The sequence below is a fragment of the Leptidea sinapis genome, chromosome 24 (genome assembly GCF_905404315.1).
Source record: "Leptidea sinapis chromosome 24, ilLepSina1.1, whole genome shotgun sequence".
In the NCBI taxonomy this organism is placed as follows: Eukaryota; Metazoa; Arthropoda; class Insecta; order Lepidoptera; family Pieridae; genus Leptidea; species Leptidea sinapis.
Genome location: NC_066288.1, coordinates 4907960 through 4914230, shown reverse-complemented (window position 1 = coordinate 4914230; position 6271 = coordinate 4907960). Strand labels below are relative to the sequence as shown.

General features: G+C 36.8%; 1 long non-coding RNA gene across 1 annotated transcript; it reads right to left on the bottom strand.

Annotated features, from left to right (window-relative positions):
* Positions 1-662: 662 nt before the first annotated feature.
* On the bottom strand, positions 663-6050 carry LOC126971716 (uncharacterized). Its single transcript, XR_007730968.1, has 5 exons — positions 5907-6050; positions 4091-4217; positions 3318-3588; positions 1902-2024; positions 663-935 (listed from the first exon to the last, which is right to left on the bottom strand). It is a non-coding gene; the product is annotated as an uncharacterized LOC126971716 (long non-coding RNA).
* Positions 6051-6271: the final 221 nt, after the last annotated feature.

Sequence of the window (6271 nt, the reverse complement as noted above, 5' to 3'; positions counted from 1 at the left end):
TATCCTATACCGTATTTATCACGGGGAGTGTTTTGAAGAGCTCTGTGACTGAATTTCTGCAACCAAATTGCAGCATCACACCCCACGTCAAAAACCAAAATGTCATCATTATTATCAAGATGTTTGGCGTTCATCTACAGTGCAGTTTCAGGACATGGGTTCCTTAAAAAGCGCATAAAACCAAGACTGCAGTGGCTCTCATGGTGTTTCAAAAGAGTATGTGCGGTACGGTCGACTTACCATTAGAAGAGACACACGTAGATCTTTCTGCTATCTAACAAAAAAGCCCGATTGCAAATTGAAACAGTTCAAGAAACAATCGATGTTCCCATCCAGATTAAGTATAAAAAAATCTATGCTTCACATGTTAACTTTAAGCCACCTACGCAAAAAAAATGCTGGGATAGTTTCTTGTGCCGCTTCTTCTCAATCAGAGCGCCATTTGTTTCCGAAGCAGTAGCAGTATCTAGTTTATTAGAAATGATATCAAAAAGAATTCCAAAGTTGTCAATTTTGAGAAAACAAATGCCTTTTATGCCTTTCATACCGCTTGCAACTACATAAGGCACATAATATTCAGCTTCACATGGAATAGGTCCTGTTCTCATCTCTGGGTGGGCACTCATAAAAGAGTTTAAAAATATGTTAAGTGAAAATGTGAAACATATTCATCATATAATATTATTAATTGTCAATACATTGTTTTGCTGTGATAAACACGTCTAGGTAACTCTAAGTACACGTCTTATCAAAAATAATTACGTTATTTGACTTTTATGCTTTTTCACGGTCACAGAACTCAGTTTCTTCAAGATCTAGCATCCATCGAAGCGTATTTCAGGAAATTCGTATTTTCCCACATTCCTAGTTACAATAGGCAGTATTATATCGTGAGCCCACGTCGAGTAACTGTTTGACATCAAATTATGATTAAACTGAAAAATAAAACAGGTTAATCTAAAAATTATTTAGTAAAATTGTTAATCGGTTATAGGCTAAGTCCTGAACATATATTTTTCTACAATTCTCTATTAGGTGAGGTAAAGTCAACAAGCAGAAAAAAAAACCCCAACAACAGTAAACATCTTCAAGACCATAGGCCAAGTATAGTAACTAGATATCGGTTTGGCGTGGCCAACACGAGATTGATAATCCTACATATATAGGTACAATGATACATAATATAACACAAGTGTTCTTTCACTATCACTTTTACATCGTAAAACACAACATTGCACCATATTTCCTTCGATTCTACTGTTGAATAAATAGTGGATATTTCACACGTTACACAAGTTTTCTGTGCAGCGCCGTCAAGTTTGTTTAGCACACCGGGTGTGCTGACATTGAAAAAACCGGCACACATGGCGAAACAAAAAATCTAATCACTCTATCTCATTTCTTTACATAAGACTCGCATAAGTTTTTCTTTTCCTCGTGTGAGTGAGACGGAAGCTATCAATTAGTCTAGTTACTATACTTGGTCTATGTTCAAGACAAGGCTAGTAATAGGAAGTACAACTATTTCTTTTGGTATTCATTATATTCATAAAGTGATATGTACCGATGATTTAATGACACTGCTCAAAGAGGATGTAAATACTACGTAATAAGAGGCCTAATTAAAAATTGAAAATTAGTTAGGTATGAAATGTGTAGTGAGATTTGACGTAAGTTTGAAATGGTAGTAAATACAATATGGTGACGAATAATCTGGCTAAGTTTGAAAGCGAACAGTTACTTAAAACGTAGAGGATTTTGGCTATCTCCGTATTTTACAAGATTATAGCCGTCATCTGTCAATCTATCAATCATTGCACGTTTCAAACAATCGAGTGAATCGCTTTTTTCTTTAAGAGTTTCGGTGATTTCGTATGATTGACTTTAAATAGGGCACTCACCATCCGAGACAGAACTTGGGTCACATTTGTATTTGGTAGATATTGCATTTTTTGAGAAGTAGCTGTTGTACCTGAGTTGGTAATTGATACTGTAGTAATGTTCGTATTTATGTTCTTCTGGATCTAAAACATAAAATAAGTATTTATTGAAATAAAACAAATCTTATAATTATACTAGCTGACCCGGCAAACGTTGTTTTGCCATATGAATTATTTTAGAGTGAGACCGTTTCTTGGACATTGCAACTTTACGTTATTTTTCTAAAATAAAAGATTTTTTTCTAAAATAAACGTAGTCTTAGTTACTCCTTATTGCATCAGCTACCTGCCAATAAAAGTCGCGTCAAAATCGGTCCAGCCATTTCAATAGCCGGAACAAACAGACAGACAAAAATTGTAAAAAATGTTATTTTGTTGTATGTAGGTACCGTATATATATTCATGTACATATAAAAAACGGTTATTTCAATATTTTTTTATGGAATAGGAGGACAAACGAGCCTACGGGTCACCTGGTGCTAAGTGATCACCGCCGCCCACGTTCTCTTGCAACACCAGAGGAATCACACGAGCGTTGCCGGCCTCTTGAAGGTGTACGCGCTTTTTTTGAAGGTAACCATGTCGTATCGTTCCGGAAACACCGCATAAGAAAGGATTACAAACAGACGCTCCAATTTTATTTATATGCATGTATAGATTTACAATACTACGATTACATTTACATTACATTACATAGACTTGACAACTTATGCCTCAAGGTGACAAGCGCAATTATAGTGCCGCTCAGAATTTTTGGATTTTTCAATAATCCTGAGCGGCACTGCATGTAATGGGCAGGTCGTATCAATTACTATCAGCTGAACGTCCTCCTCGACTCTTCCCTTATTTTCATAAAAAAAAGATTTGATATTTTTGTTAGTACAAATAGAAGGACCGATAGTTTGTTCGCAAATGAGATGTCGACATCCAATCACACTCGCAATCAACGCTAGTAGAGAAGATGTTCGGAATCGCGGGCTTCAACTTTTTTGTGGAAAAAGGAGGACAAACGAGCGTACGGGTCATCTGGTGTTAAGTGATCATCGCCGCCCACATTCTCTTCAACACTACAGGCACCACAGGAGCTTTGCCGGCCTTTAAGGAAGGTGTGCGCGCTTTTTTTGAAGGAACCCATGTCGTATCGTCCCTGAAACACTGCACGTGTACGCATAGTACGTCGATGAAAGCTCCTTGAAAAGCGCACTGTGGAGGACCGCCACACATCCAGATAGTGGGAATGATATCCTAATTTGTGGGTGTCGTGCGAAGGTAGAATTCGGCGGCAGGAATCAGGTGAAACAACTCTTCGGAACACCCCCGTGATAAATGTGGTAGAAGACACACTATAATTAAAAAAAACATGCCAAGCATACATACCCCGAGAGTAAACCTTATCCGGTTCATATTGAACACTCCGGTATAGTGCCCTTCACCAATACCCTCTATAATCGTTGAGACATCCATCCCAAGTTTGACGTTATCAAAGTCCAATGTTGCTGATATACCAGCGAAGTATTCCGTGTAGTTGGCATTGACGCGTCTGGTGAACATATTGGAAACAGCAGGCACATTTACCATCTCAATGGAATTAACAAATCCATTGGAATATACAACAATTCCACCTAAGTACCATGAATACATTTGTTGGCTGAAACGAATCCATATGATTATATTTTTGGAAATATTGACAAATGAGCATACGGGTTCAATGTTTTTTGCTTATATTAAGAATTGGACTTCGCTGGGCTCGAACTAGATACCTACCGCAGGCATAGACGCATAATGGGGCGTACTCGAGCTAGCCTAGAACAATTTGTGGCGCTGATGTGCCACATGTTTTGTTAAACTTTACTAATAATAATTGAAATTAAAATGCCGGTTTGCGTAGTAAAACTTTGTAAAAAGAATACTACAAGAAATAAGAAAGACACTGGGATCGCATATCACCAGTAAGTATTTTGTATTTTATTAATTTCAATGTAAAATAACACGAAGCGTATGTTATAAAATTTGAAAGATGCCATTGAGTGTCAAGATCTCACAGTTGCCGTAATAAAAAAACTATTGTTCGTAGGTAGTGCAGTATCTAGTAGAGACCAATCCCATAATATATGGCTTTGTAATAGCCAGATTATTTAAACTAAACTTACTCTATAGTTTGATTGAAGTCAATAATTTTCAAGTTGCACAACTTAACGTCATTTTCCAGTTCATGCAACGTCTCCTGCAGGATGTCGTGAATGTAATCCCCATAGTTTAACAGACAGGCTTGGTTATCTTAAATAGCAAAATTCCTGTTAATAAATATTATGAATGACATGATGAATAATATTACATATATACCGCGCTTCATAGTTCATACCTAAAGTGGTCACAATTTACATTTTTTTTTGGAATAAAGAGCTGACAGTTCGATTTTTTCCAAACTTTCCCGTGAACAATAATTCAATTTACATATTGTTATAAGCCTCCATGTAGGTACAACTGGTCGTGAAAGAAAGAATTACTGACATGTACACCGGCTGTTTTCAAAGGTTGATTCTGCCTTTATTATTATAATAAGATTATCGAGTAGTATAATTTCTTAACCAGAAATTTTTGCTTTGTTTAAAATGCAATTGGTAATCCGATGGTATGGAAAAAATAATTGAATTGAAAATAAAGGAAAAAATAATTTGTAAGACTTCCCTGGAAACAACATTTCTGGATCTTCTTTCGTGTTGAAGAAAAAATCTGGTGAACTGACTTGAACGGTGAGTTCTGGCCATGCAAGAAACAATCATTTCTGAGATCTATACCGGCTAGTTTCAAACTTTGGTCCCGTGCTTTATTCATTGTCATCGCGTAGCATAGTTTAACCGGAAATTGCAGACGTTTCAATTCAAATTGGTAATCCGATGGTATCAAGGGAATCCTAGAGATAAAGAATGTTTCCCCTTCGTTGACGCCAGTAAAAATGGTGGCTTCAATCACATGTTTATGCAAGGTCTTGACCTGAAGTATGGTTCCATTGCAAAGTTTTGGAGGGTTTAGATTGCGGATTAAAATAATTTGAGCGCCAACCTTGAAGTACAGGATGTGAGGTGGTATTCTTGGTGGCTCTTCAACGTGTGATGAAATTCCACAGGATAATGCACAGCTTCTCAAATCCGTTTCTTAGCTGACACCTACGTCCTAGAAAGAACCTACCTTCCAAATTCCAAGTTTGTTGGCTTTGTAGTTTCTGAGATTTCGTGATGAGTCAAATATCGGTGGATCTCTTATATTTTATAGATATATAGTTAAAATTTATTTAATATCTTTATTCTAACATTTTTATCCACGCACCCCTTTTTATCTATACTCCCCACAAGATGGACTGATGATCTGGTCAAGTCATTTGATATTTAATCGTCAGATAGGCTTCGAGATCTGATCCTGGAGACGGACTCTGTTTCCATACAGACATTTCCACGCTTCGATATATCGGTAATCAATGTGGCACCTCTGGAGAGAATGAAGCATCGCCCAGGACTCGATTAAATCAAAGGCTTTCTCATACTCTACCAACGCCAAGCATAGTAGCTGGTTATATCTATCATATCATCACAATTAGCAATTATCATATTCAGAAACGGAAAGTCTACTGCAACCTTCTCACTTGTAAATTAAACACTCACGTACACACACACACACACACACACACACACACACACACACACACTCGATCCGAGGTTCAAGTCTCCTTCCAAGACTCGCTGCACTTGTGAGCGGCCTATTTGGCCTTCAACGCCTTCTTTGGCCCACGCCCGGCTTCACTAAAATAACTTTCGAGCTACAAGCATAGAGGATTTTTAGTCGTTAGGGCCCGATGAGCCCTAAATACGTAAATCTATTTTCCTCCTCTCTCGAAATAAAAAAATGGCGGACACACATATTACATACATAATGAAAATAGATAATTTATGATAAGATAGAAACACTTACGCCATTGAGCAAGAACACCAAAACTACAAATTATCAAAAAAAGGTAATATATACGCGACATAGTGAAAAAATAATTCAACTGTAGTCAATAATTAAATTGTCTTATCTTCTTTGAAATTCGGTTTATCAGACTTTATTCGCAAATCAATTCCCAATTACATGGCAAAATGATTAAATCATTTTAATAATATAAAAATTTACTAACAATCAGCAATCGATAAGATATATCTTAAATGAATTGGAGATCCTTGCAATATATAAATTTAATTAACATATCATAATTTATGTACAATTCGGTTTTTGAATTCATACCTGTGATCGAGCCAGCGGTTAGCTAACCGTCCGAATGGACAGTTGCAAAATAC